This window comes from Meleagris gallopavo, chromosome 4 (genome assembly GCF_000146605.3).
Source record: "Meleagris gallopavo isolate NT-WF06-2002-E0010 breed Aviagen turkey brand Nicholas breeding stock chromosome 4, Turkey_5.1, whole genome shotgun sequence".
NCBI lineage: Eukaryota > Metazoa > Chordata > Aves > Galliformes > Phasianidae > Meleagris > Meleagris gallopavo.
Genome location: NC_015014.2, coordinates 48,330,248 through 48,344,345, shown reverse-complemented (window position 1 = coordinate 48,344,345; position 14,098 = coordinate 48,330,248). Strand labels below are relative to the sequence as shown.

At 42.0% G+C, this 14,098-nt stretch overlaps 1 protein-coding gene across 5 annotated transcripts in view; it reads right to left on the bottom strand.

Moving 5' to 3' along the window:
* The window catches only part of APBB2 (amyloid beta precursor protein binding family B member 2), a 150,532-nt gene that overhangs the window by 98,533 nt on the left and 37,901 nt on the right, over window positions 1–14,098 (bottom strand). For all 5 annotated transcript variants that reach the window (XM_010710245.3, XM_010710246.3, XM_019614890.2 and 2 more), the window contains one exon: window positions 8,201–8,299. The gene's annotated coding sequence lies outside the window, so the exon portion shown is untranslated. The remainder of the gene's footprint in view (window positions 1–8,200; window positions 8,300–14,098) is intronic.

The following is a 14,098-nucleotide window of genomic DNA, read 5'->3' as shown; positions in this document are numbered from 1 at the left end:
TTTTACAGAGCTTGTTGCAGCTCTTATTGCTGCTGTATAAGAGTTCACTTTACTCTGGCTCTTCCAATACCAGTGGGGAACAAAAAAAGAGTTCTCTTTTTTTCAAAAAAAAAAAATTTATTATGAGTTCAAATACTGGACGGATAGGTCAAGTTTGCTTCAGTACAGCCTCCAGGATAAACAATCTAACCTCCACACTTCTAATGAACGTTAAACCTATATCAGTTTTCACTTCTATATATTTGCCTGCTATGTTGCTATACTGCTAGTTATGAGAGTTTGCAGTGGTTGTTGACTAATTCCTTGGCCTTCCCTAGACCCCCACAGGCAACATTATGTGTGCATTCAAATACAGGTCTACATACATGCATACTGGTTACCTAAAGCTCATACAACAGACTGCCAGCAGACCTACTGTCACAAGTCTAAGAAAAAGGATAAGAAAAAAGACAAAAGACTGGAAATGACAGAAGTCACCCAAGTGAGACTCCCTCCATCATCCAGCAGCTGTAATGAGCAGCTGCACAGCAGGAAAGAAGAGCTGTGTGAAGTTTCTCAAGAGACGGCTACTCAAGAAATCACATTCCCATACTCTTGGGGTGATATTCTGACAAAAGCACAATCTTGCCTTGAAAAGTATGGCTTTGAATATCAGGAAATAATTATGCTGGGAACAGGGAAGAGAATGCCTTTCATTGTTTCAAAATCCACACACGTGCCCTGCACAGATAGGTCAGCTATAGCAAAGAGCTCAGGCACTAAAGAAGAATAAATCCCAAAATTTTCACACTATGCATCTAGCGGCTCATTCTGAGATTAATGAAGGCGTGTTTGCATACACACATACAGTGTTTGTACAGTTACGTTTGTACATTTGTACATATACAATGCAAAGTTGGGGATCCCAGCAAGCTGTACAGGCTATGCCAGGCCCCGCTGCATACAGAGCACAGTTAGTAGAGCAGCAGTTAGCATCAGCCAGCACAGCTCTGCCAGCAAAGGCTGAAACATGTGGGCAATATTCAGGGTTGTAATGGTCATTTTGGAATCTCATTCACACCAAAATCAGAGATGTTCACTTCTTCTGAAGCTGCAGGTGCCTGTATGCTTTTGTTTTCTGTGGGAAGTTTTCAAGCACAACCAGGGTTTCTGTTACAGCATTTCATCACTCCCCACCATCTTTCCTGCATGCTGTAGGAATAAATAAACACAGTGTTGCTGCTGTCCTTCTAAGAATGGATGCAAAACTTAGAAGTGGAGACAAAGCAGGATTAGAAACCTCTGAAAATGTCTTTATTCCTAGGCTTGCCAGCTCTCAATTAACTAATGAGATGCACTACACTTCTCCAAGCTGATGAATATGCTTATCTAAAAAAGTTCATTAACTGTTCAAATGCGAAAACAAGAACAAAACCATCACATTTCTCATTTTGGTGTCCTCTATTAAGTACTGAAACATAAACAGGAGAATGACTTCAGCAAAACAGTTTATCCAGCTTGCCCATTTCCATCCATGTTACCTCAGCTGTGCTCACTGTGTTTCACCCTTGTGCAGAGCAAAAGCATGGCAACACACTACCAGGAGAGCAGGGCTTCAAGCCAAAGCTGCTCCCAGGATCACTGGAAGGTCTTCCAAAGACAAGCTGAGCACAAGGTGAAACTAAGCTCAGCTGCTTTCCAGAGTGCAAGGATAGGAGAGCTGCAGTGCGATAAGAGCATATAGCCTGCACCAGGATTTCATTAAATGGTTACCCCGGAGTATCTGGTCTACCACAACTCACACAGCTACCTTCTGACTTCTTTTGGCACTATCCCAAGAAGTCTTTACTCTTCCTACCTTCAAAGTGAAACACTAATGCAAAAATTATGTTCAAATCTTATTATTGATTCCTCCTGTCACCAAAGTTCCAATTCCTATTTTTATTTAAATCAGTGCATTATATATCCAGTCAGCAATGCAAAAGAGCCACAGCATCAACTGTTCCTCTCTTTTACCTGTGGCAATGGAAGACTATGTGAAGATATTAGCACAGGTCTTCTTCACACGTGATTTTGATCTCAGACACTTAGGCAAACTTCAGCAGCCCAGACAAAGCAAGGCAAATTCACTCATGGTATTTTTCAAAGATCTTAGGGAATGGACAGTTATCAAAGGTATTGTGAAGAACTCCGATGCACAGAGGGAAGCACAAAACATTTGCCTTAAGAGTAAACAAGAGGGAACACAAAGAAAGGTCCAAACAAATGGCTCAGTGCAAGCAAACGGGGAACTTCTAGTCACCTTTTGCTACAATCAGGTGAAAAAGGGAAATACAAATTATACAAAAGAGTAGAATTTACTGGATGATGAAAAAATTGTAATTAATGTTGTCATTAATGACCTTGTCATGAAAGGCATTACTGAAATCTGCTTGATACAAAATGTGGAAGCTCTTCTGCAAGGAAAAGATGCAGTCCCCAAAAGGAAAACTGAAAGCTGAAGTCTAATAGGAAAGTAATTAAGTGAAATAACACAGAGCACAAGGTCAGTCATTCAGGGGATCAACAAGAAATTCTGCTGTCAGTGCTGAGCCACAATGCAAGTGTTTGGAAACGATGGAAGAATGAAACCTAGGTACATCAGCAGGGCACTGACCTCTGCTTAGCCTCCAGTGGGATGCATCCATGGGGAAGGCAAATTTGTTCTCTGGTTACAGCTAGGAAAACACTGGTACCATTGTGCTAGGTAATGCTCAGACTTCATCCAAAGCAGTGCAGCAGCATCTGGTCCCTCACACACCAGAGAGATTAATGGAAAACACAGGAAATTGGAAAATAATCAAGGTAACAGATTTCTATCTTGTACAAGGATATTAAGAGCTTGGCTTACAGCAAAATGAAGGTTAGAGAAGCAACAAAAACTTTAATGCTGGCACAAGAAGAAAGAGCATGGAAAGCAGTCATTACTAAATTTAGGTTGAAAACTAGAACATACCTCACATCAGAGAGACACAGTCCAAGAACACCTCCAAAAGGGTATAAAATTAGCTTACAATAACGTAATGGATCTTCATCTAAGAAGTTCTGAACTGAATAATATGATGGGGCTAAGTACCCAAATGAGAGATACCTTCCAGAGTTTTAGTCCCATGGGGTGATTTTTAAAGTTATTTAATTTTATTTTTGTGAAACCAATGTTTCCAAGTTGTGGAATTCCCCAAGAGGTGAATGAGAATCTCAATCACAACCTGAAGACAAGAATCCAGCGGGGTTATAAAACTGCATGATTACTGAATAACAAGCACATCCAGTGAACAAATACTAAGTGAAAACAAGATAACTAAAATTCTGAGCATCAAATTTCAAACCATAAGATGACTTTCACCTTTTCACCTAAAAGGATTTGGAAAAAACTTTGTAAACAGATTACTTGGTCTGCCTTCTGCACAACTTATTTCTCTGAAGCTGAAACCAGAAATGACTGAAAGCAGACAAACTGTTTCTGAAGCATAATTCAGAATTATTTTTAATTTTAAAAGCATTTTGTCTAGGTGTAGTGAAGAAAGAAGCATCTGAAATTTCAATATGCCGTGTACTAGACAACAGACACCACTCTAACATTATTAGCAGTACTTTTTTTTTTTTTAATGAAGGAATACAGATTATATGTAGGAATGAGCAACTAGATTGCATCTTGGAAATGAAAACGATTCAGTCCTGCTTTTTCATTTCGGGGAAGAAGGTGCTGATGGTTTTGTTTGGTTAGGTTTTTGGGTTGTTTTTTTTTCCTTCCCCACATAGATACAAAAGAAACTGAAAGTCACAAGGAACTCACATGGACAACAGCCCTGCAGCATCACAAAATAGAGCATCGTATAATAAAACTCTCCTTTGTTTCCCATTTTGGCTGGTTCTGTAGTAGAGCCATCAGATAGAGCGTTTTCATACACCTCTACTGACTTAACAGCTGTACATCTAAAGAAAGGTTGAGGGGACTGGACTTGTTTAGCTTGGAGAAGAGAAGGCTCAAGGGAGACCTCATTGTGGCCTTCCAGTACTTGAAGGGAACATATTAACAGGAGGAGGAAAGGCTGTTAACATGGGTTGATAGTGATAGGACAAGGGGGAATGGTTTTAAACTAAGACAGGGGAGGTTTAGGTTGGATATTAGGAGGAAGTTTTTCACACAGAGGGTGGTGACGCACTGGAACAGGTTGCCCAAGGAGGTTGTGGATGCCCCATCCCTGGAGGCATTCAAGGCCAGGCTGGATGTGGCTCTGGGCAGCCTGCTCTGGTGGTTGGCAACCCTGCATGTAGCAGGGGGGTTGAAACTAGATGGTCATTGTGGTCCTTTTCAACACACCATTCTATCTGCCATACAACTTTTTTTTTTTTTTTAAACACATGTTCGTACAGTGAAGCTACAGAAACTATACCTATAGACTACAACTGCACTCTTCAACAAAATCTTAGAACTTTGTAAAAAAAATTCTGAAAAAATTTACCAAGTAGTAATTACACTGAAAATGATACAGGATTTTTTGCCAAAGTACTTGTTTAGTCCTACTATCTCTTACAAGTGATAACAAAAAAATATGCTATTATTTGGTTCTTTAACTTATTTTTTTTTTAATATGCTTTTAAAAAGTATAGTTAATCTCAGGGAACCATTTTACAATGTTAAAAAAGGGAGACAGGTGGGTGAAAACCCAGCTGCTCAAACCAACCAACAAGCTAAGATTTGGTCCAGTCTCTCCATGATGCCCTTGGAAAGATGAGTGCTATATCCATGGTTTGCAAGGTCAGTTGATAATGGCAGAAATAAATTTATTTATTTGTGGAAGCACAATATACCCAACTTTCTAAAAATGGCTGAGCCATGTCCTGCACTAACCACTGTTACATTTTCTGCTGCCAGTACCAGTTGGAAAAGGTAGTAATGAAGCATGATAACAGTGGTAATGTAAGTCCATCCCACCTACCTGCTGCAAACCAAGACCTTCCCCAAGGCTCCCTTTACATCCCACTGTACAGTGCTGCTATTATGACACCAGAAAACATTTTGTACTTCATTATTTACAAAACTTTATTTTGTAAATAAACTTCCCACAAACAAGTGGCTATTATTCCAGTCTCAAGTGAAGATAAGAGACAGCAGCAGCTTTTCCGGAGCTCTGCTAAGCCACAGGAAAGGGCTTGCACCCCCCCGCCAAGCAACAAGTGCTACAGGTAAGCTGGTCAGATCTCAGCTCCTCTGCTGCAAGTGCAGAAGCAGGCCAAAATGAAGTCAACTGAAATGGGACAAGAAACTCAGCTCCTGGCCTCCCTATGAAATATGGCAGAATATATGTATTTTGGACCACATTTGGACCTGAAGGTTAGATTCCACCAACCGTATAGCTTTGTATTCAGTAATTTTAAATGAGCCTTTAATAAGAAACGGCTTAACTAGAGGAGAGGTCATGCAATCTGAGGTAGGAGCAACCATTGATTTTCTGCCGAGTCTCTGAAACAAGAAACTAGTTTAGTCTCTAGTAAAGAGGCCCGCATCTTAAAGAAATTAACTCTTCAGCAGAAATACAGCTGTGCAAGCTGAACTCCTTTAGTAGCAGCAGAGATGCCACTGGGTCACAGAGGCAGATGCTGATGTATCTGAAGCACAGCCTGAGCTATTGCTGTGTCCACCTGGAGTTTGTTCTTGGCACAGACTTCAATCTTAAAGCATATGCTGTAGAAATGTTAAACATGTGCTCCGCTTTCAAGTAACTACAAGGCCACATTAATCACAAATATTCCATGCATGTAGCAAGGACAAGATGTTGTGGTTTTATGGTTTTGTGTCAGAAGATAAAATGCCTGGGAGAAACACTCATGTGAAGCAGATAAGCATTGGTGCACATTAGGTTACATGACAGGAAGTTCATCTTCACACAGAAAAGAGAACAGATGTAGAATGGCAAGTGATGGCAATAACCCCATCAGAGGCACTAACCCAGCCCTTACAAGGGCTGTTCCAGAATCCCATGGGCTGGATGTGACACATAGACGAGCCAAGGAAAGCAGCTCACCAGACCACTTTGCAGAGTTGATGGAGTCACTCTGTACAAGCAGGAAACGTGCACACGCAGTTTTGCTTCATTATTGAGCCACCAGTTTTCTCACTTTGCCTTTCCACTTCTCTCCCCACTTTGCTGGGAAGGAGCAGGCAAGCAGCAAGATTTGGGCTTAGCTGCTCATTCGGGTTACTGCAGAGCAGGACTCCAATACAGCCTTCTGGATGGATTAAATACATAAGCTTCACCTTCCTGCAAAGGAGCAGATGATTTTGACCTTCCCCTACACCCTTTGCCTCTATACTCCTCTAATTTCTTTTCTGAAACTCAATTGGACCCTGCAAATATCATAAATAGCACACTTGATGCATATGTAAATACTAACAGCATGCACAGCTGCACAATTCTCCAGCCAGAGATCTGGCCACATTCCCGGGAATGCTCAAGGCCAGCCCTGGCCCCGGGACATATCCATATTACCCCACTAAAAACTTTCCTCCTGGTCAGCTAGACATAGGACTGAGGGAAGGCACAGGCTATGTTTGCATTTGCACAAATTACACCAGGAGCTGGGTGTTCCTGACTATGTTGATCTACGCAGCAAGATGAGTGTCTATAAGGCTGTGTCCCCGTTGGGGCCACACACCCAGTCCTGCTCCTGGGGTCACTGCACTGCAGTTTCATCATGGCTCTGGTAGTCTCTATGGGCTACTAGATTCTGCAATGTCTAAGCACCGCACTTTCAGCAAAGTCAAAAGTTTGCAATTTGGGGAAGCAAACAGACTTAAGAGCTCCTTTCAATAGCAAAACCACGCATCTTCTCCAAGGTGACACAAAAAGCTTGATGTGAAATGGTAAACAGGTCAATTGTTCCAAATTCAAGCACCTCCTCACCAGAATTTGACTACTGTAGCATTGTCAGATAAAACCAGAAGTAAGTACTCTGCTGCATAACTCTTATTTCCTTCCTTAGTCTAAAAGCATTCATTTGTAAGGAGGAATTCCCAGAATACTTATTGATCAAATTAGTCATTATTCCTTCAATAGTTTCCCAATGGTTCAAAAAAATAATCAAATTAACTAAAAACTCAAACAGTTACATCAAGCATGAACTAGTTAAACAAAACACTGCTGTCCAAATTATTAAAATCATATGCCTGGGTTTTTCCAATCCTAGGCCAGGTTTTTCCTCTGGAAAAACTACCTGGAAAAAGGGGTCATACACAACCACTGTGCCCCAGCAGGAAATTACTACTTACAACCTCTCACAGAATCATAGAACTGTAGCGGCTGGATTCAGCTTCATGCTCAACTGCTTCATGCTCATCAAGCACCTCTTCATGCTCATCTGGAAAGCCATTTGCTACTTGATTCAACAGCAAGTATTATTCCCACATATGATGGGCATAGGTTCTTGAATTTTTGGATTGGACAAAAATTACTATGACTTCTGCCACAAACACCGCATCTGACAAAGCCAGGTTTCCTATTTGTGCCCTCCAGCTTTTCCTCCTGTTCTGCTACTCAACGTGTCAAGTTCAAGTCTTTGGCTAGTAAATGTCACTATTCTACTTAGAGTTACCTTAATTGGGAAACTACAGCACATAATCAGGAACTCATAAACCAGGGCTTTCAGATTCCATCTTTGAATCAGATTCCATCTTAGCCCAACTGCAAGCACTCACAATCTTACTAAAGACTACAAGCATTCAAAACACACCACAGGAAACCATACCTCTGCTATAGAAAGAACATTGAGATCCACCAAGAGTGTCCACATCAGCAGATACACGGGCACTACAGAGGAATGGCACTACCATAAGACACCTCTGATGCATAAAACCCTTTCTCACATGAGAAGGCAAAGTTATAGTGCTTTTTTGCACAAAGAGCCAAAAAAGCTACAGTATGCAAGAGAAAAGAAACTGATTACTACTTTTGTACTAGAGGATCTGGGACATCCTTACTAACAAACATTATGAAAATATTCATATTTCTACCCAGTACTTATGGTACCTCTTGTCTATGCTGGAAGAAGTGTGAGGCTACATCATCTGAGATATGGAACAAGAAGTGCACAGAAGGAGCTCCCTCTCCACCCCCAGTAGATTCTCAGACATATTAGCACTTATTTAATTCATTAATACGAGATGCAGCAGGAGACTTACTCTTCCCAGCTCGCCAGTGGAAAGTCTGTACTGGAACACCAAGTCTTTGGTACCTCGGCACCGGCACTCTCTCAGGTCACAATGAAGAAACGAAGAAAGCTGCAAAGCAAAAACATAACATTTTACAAGTTTTTGTTTATGGCAGAATCAAGGAGGGATTTTAAACTCTCCTGCACTCTGCACCATGGAGCTGTGGTTTCTGTATGCATAATGCCAAGCATCGGTCAGAAAGTGAATTCAGATGAAGGAGATGAGCCCGCAGGTTAGAAAAAAGCAGCAAGAAGTCCTCACTACACAGCACATTCATTCACTTTACAAATTAAAATTAAAGCAAAACATCTTCTCAGTTATGCTAGTGCTCAGTAAACAACAGGTATATAATTTATTTTTGCAAATTCAGTTTGCTGTAACAGTCAGACCTCAGCCTGCCCATCCTCCGATAAATGACCACATTAATGCTGTGGATTTGGTCTTGAAAAATATATCGGAATTACTGCCACACAGCAATGGAAGTGACGTTATCTCCCTATCAGCAGCTGCTTCAGCAGCAGCAGCAGCAGATCTGTCAGTCAGGCTATGCTCTAGGATTCAAAGTATTCAACTTTATATTTTCTCCAGATGTGGGGGAAATAAATATGCAAAAGACCGAAGATAGAAATCTCATCTGCTGTACAGCTTCAAAAACATTTTTTTAAAAAGTGAAAGCCAGTCTAAAGTAAGGCAAATCATGTTCCATTTCAAAGAGATTTGTTTTTTCCTGTCCTTGTTCTAAGAGGAATTCAAGAACCATAAATCCCAGTAAGCACCAAGACAGAAGAGATCATTTAAGAGAGATAAAAACATTCTCTTTGAAATCGTGTGTTATCTGGAAACTTAAGAAAGGAATATTTCTATAAACAAGGTGAAAAATTATTTTAAGATTTGTAATTTCTTGATTTCTTCAAGAAACTTTACTTGAATAAAACTGTGCTTTAACAACAACAAGAAATATCCGAACACCTTCTCCAGAGGGCAGGAAGGAAACAGAACAATGCTTGCTACTCGTTAGGCTAATATTCTAACCCAATCTAATGGGCACAGTTGTGGACTTTTGTATCAGGCAATCAGACTTTAGTGTAAGAGAGAGAACATGTATTATGTTAACATCCTCATGCCAGCAAAGCCAAGAAACTCGTCATTTCCTTCTGTCTGAGACTCGTGACTTTACATAAAAAGACCTTCTGGGGTAAGCATGAGAACCTCAATCCTCTCCACAGACCGGGCATACAGGCTAGTGTATTCTCCATTCATTCTAAGGGTTTTCTTCCTGAGAGAAACAAATGGATGCATCCATCTGTGCTGGTGTGGCTCTTCTTATAATTAATCCTCTTCACCCTGCACATGAAACTTAATTTGCCCTAGATCAAGCCTAGCATAACTGCAGCAGAAACAGTGCTTAATTCAATAAAAACCAGACAACAACTCAAAAAGCATTTTATGTCTGAAATGAGAAATTTTTTTTTTACTAAAACTGATGTAGGTTCAGCAGCCAGTTCTGAGATAAAAGTCTGAAATACCAAATACAGCTCTTGAAGGTGGGAGTAACTGAGCTCTCAGACAGCCAAGGCAGAAGGCTGCACTGCAGCCTTGGTTAGAGACATTTTGCAACGTTGGCAGCCTTTGTCAAAGTGCAGTAGCTACGTATCACTGCCCACAGTGGCTTTGTTCCCTTCCTGCAGAGGACAGGAGATGGAAGGAGACTGGAGTTGAGTGCCAGCTCCCACAGGGAAGGTGAGCTTTGCAGTGCCTCTGCAAAGTGCCTGGGAGAGCTCTTCCTCACATGAACAGTTATCAGCAGGAAGCTGCAACTGTGAGTTCCAACAAGAGACATCTGACTTTGAATCCAGAGGGATATAACGCTGACAAATTCCTGAAGCAGTGCACACCAGCATTTTAGATTTCCAGCTGGGAACTTTCCCATCCCAGCAGTCCTTCCCTTCTCTCCACACCCCGCAGGACTCTTCCACCTCTCCACCCATGCTTTCACCATATTGCCTACTTTGAAAACTGTCCGGTCTGAAAACAATGATAGTGGGATGAAGACAGGACTAGTTTTGCAATCTGCTTCCTGCTCACATATCTTAGTATTTCAAAGAAAACCTTGGACAGCCAACAGCGCAGCAAGCTGCCTTGCAAACCTACGCAAAACAAAATTATTTATTTAGGACTTCATTAAAAGCAGTGAATTGGAAGGCAGATAACATGCAGGCACTGATCACAGAATGGCTTGGATTGAAAGGGACCTCAAGGATCATGAATCTCCAACCCCTCAAGCTACAGGCAGGGCCACCACCCTCCACATTTAATACTAGACCAGGCTGCTCGGGGCCCCATCCAACCTGGCCTTGAACAACTCCAGGGAAGGGGCAATCTACTATCATCTTCAGAACTGAATTAGTACATAATAAACACCCACAGGCAACAAAGTAGAGACGCACTCTTGCAACCAATAAAATAAACAACTGGCAGCTTGAGGAAGTACCAGGTGCAAGTTAAGCAATGTCAACGGTCTCTATTTCCTTCATTTGCAGAGATGGAGCGACAGCCATATATGCTTAAGCCAGATGTTCCTGGCTTTCCGTACAACACGGACCTATGTCTTGCTCTTCAACCAGCCTTAGAAACCAAGCAACAGGACCCTGCACAAATCACAGCATCTCTGCTAGAAGTAATAGAAATAAGTAACAGCAGCCAGCAAGGAAACATTTGGGGAGCTATCAGCGCTGTTGAAATGTTAGCGCAAATCTTGCTTTTGTAGCTCTCTCAAAACAGTGACATCTACTTGATGACACCTCCCTGCAATTTGCAATATTTGACCCTCAGACCATCTTCCACGCTTTCAGAATTGAAGCAGTTAAGAGATTGCATGATATTTAGGATATTACCTATACACTGATGAGTGAAATGACAGCAGTATGAAGGCAGTAACAGGCACTGTCCTCCAGTTCTCTCTGCGCAGACATGCAGGGTATGCTGCATTCCTGTTACCAGACTGAGAACTGCCTTAAGTTGTCTTTCAAGCAGGGACTGAAGGATCTCACCTACTCTTCTTTTAAACTTTCCACTCTTTCCCCTAGTTTAAAAATAGAAGAATAGAAAGAGTCCAGCATGACATCAATATTTAATAAGTACTGCATTATCAGCTATTTTAGGGATGAATTATTCTGTCTTTCCTTCTAGAAAGCACACTGTCTGTTTGTAACTAGTCTGCTGGGGGCTCTCAAAAGGAAAAGTAGGTGAGAAGAAGGAGCTGAGTTTTGTTCTGCAGTTTCTAGGGGCTTTAGTGTGGAAATAGTTAAACAACAACAAGTTGTTGTTTCCTTCAAGTATGAAAGCTGCCAGCTGTATTATCACATTGAGCTTCAGTCTGACACAAGTCAAGGATGCTCATGACATACTGAAGGGTAAAAAGAGTCATTAAAAAGGGGTAAGGGAGAAAGCTGCTGTCATTGCCTCAAGAATTTCCTGACGTTTTTAGTATCTATCTTATTCTGCAAAGAAATTGGAGCTTCTTTGACAGCAGGTTTTGCCAAACCCACAGAAGGAAGAATCTTACACATTAATTCACTTTGTGCCCTAGAGGGCTGAAAGGAAGAGAGCATCATTTAGATGACATTTAACCTTCACAAGTTTTTGAAAGTCAGGAAGACGTAGGGGAAGAGGCTCTGACATACCCCATCATATTTCACTATGTTCAGAAGCATTTTTTTCCACAATTAGTGCCTAAACAACAAAATACACATGCTGCTATTTATAAATTCTGAAAAGTACAATCAATAAAGAGCTTCAGCTACCCATCATCTACAGTGAAGTCCTACCCTTTCCCTTCCCAGTAAAAAAGTATTCTGGACAACAACCTCCCGATCCGATCTGCTGGAATTATCAAGGCTTTCTGAAATACAGTCTCTATGTTATGTGCCAGTGCTGTGAGCCAGCTCTCACTCCCATTCTGAGCATCCATCACCACACTCTGGCTCGGGGTACACGTAACAGGAGACACTGCATAAAGGGCTCAGAAGCCCCAGGACCAGGACACACTCCTGGGAAGGGAAGAGGTGGGCCAGGATATCCCATGTCAGGCTTGAACATTGGGATGGGTCTCCTGCCTGCCCACACAGATGGCAGCCACAAGGCCACCACAGAAGAGATGGCTCAGTATTTACAAATCACACCCAAGCCTGTCCTCTTTGTTTTTGTGATTCTTTTTATTAAAAATGCTCAAAGTGGAAATTGGAAGGTTCTGGTTTTTTTTCCTCTTTAAGAGTTTTGCACAAATGGAGAAAGAGAAGAAAGGGCAGAGCCAAGAGATTTGCCTTTCAGGTCACTCTGGACCAAATCTATATTCTCGTTTTGGCAACTTCACTCCAGCCCTTCACAGTCAAGTGATGCCTACGCCTTCTGGTTGCCAGCAGTCATTCCCAAACACCAGGGCATTATTTTGGCCCCTGACTGCACAACCTACTGCTTTGCTCCGCTCTGACCTCTCACTGAGTTGTACTACATCGTAGACACTGAAGCAGCAGAAGAAAACCACTGGACTGACTCCTGTCAGGATTCCACCTCAGGAGAAGGAATTCACAGATGCCTGCCCCATACTCTTCCTGAACACCTCCAGTAGAAATCCACCAATATTTTCCAGCCAGAACCGCAGTTTTGTCCATATAAAGGTATTCCTTAGGCGCCTCTGCCACACACTGCTTCCCTGCTCCAGAATAAAGACTGGAACCTCCGGGCAAAGCCCTGCACACATCCAAGGTACAATCACGTTTTGCAGACTGATTGACTGATGGGGTCCCATGTACAAGTACCATACTCTGGGATAGGGTTTGCAGTGTGCCCAGCATCCCCCAGGCAGAAAGAACCTTTCTCCTCCCACTTCCGATCCCCAGGCCCACCCTTTTCCTCCAGCTTTCAGCATCTACAACCATGTCTGCTGTTGAACTTGCAACAACAACAAAAACAAGAGATGAGCATAGAATAGACAAAAAACTGCCATTACAATACTGTTATAGAAAACACCTGGACTGAGGCTGATGGCTCTAGGTTACTATGCAGAAAGCACAGCATGATCCCCAGAGGGGATGTACTGCTCAATACTGACTTGCAGAACAGCCCAAACACCTCCACAGTGCATTCTCTCCCAGTGGATGGCAACCAAGTCTATTTTCTGCTTGCTTACCCCTCCATGACCCAAGCTTTAAAGTTTACAGAAGACAAAGGCATGATCAGCTGCTAATGCTTCGCTAGCAGAACAGGTATGCTTTGAAAATGCTCATGCTGGAGGAGTAGAAAATAAGGAGAAAAATTAAGTGAAAAAGAGGAAACCTTAACCAATGCTTGTAAACAAAGTAGCCTGGAATTCCTCTTAGAGATCTTGTTCTTAATGGTCCACACAGTGGGATGCATCTTACCTAGCTGAACAATTTTCCAAATAAATGTTAGGAACCATCAATTTTTAAGGGAGAAATGGAAAGTCTGAGAATTCATGCCAGTATGTGACAGAGACCAATCAAACAGAAGAGATAGAAGCAACTAAAGATGCTAATCCAGAAGGTGTTTGTGATAAAAGCATTTCCAAATGATTGAGCTGCTCACCAGACATACCATACTTGAGGCCAGATCTTATCTGTCACTTGGAGAAAGACCTGAGGGCAATGAGCATTCCTGTCACACACACCTTTCCTGCAGCAATCCACAGCATCACTACTCACGTGATAAACTCCCACATCACAGCAGCAGCCAGAGGTGATGAATAATGCAGATCAGTCACTCTACCACACATCATACCCATGGGAGAAGGAAGCAGCGGTTCCGCCTAAGCCATCCATCCCCTCTAGGGTGCAATACACCTTTTTTTTT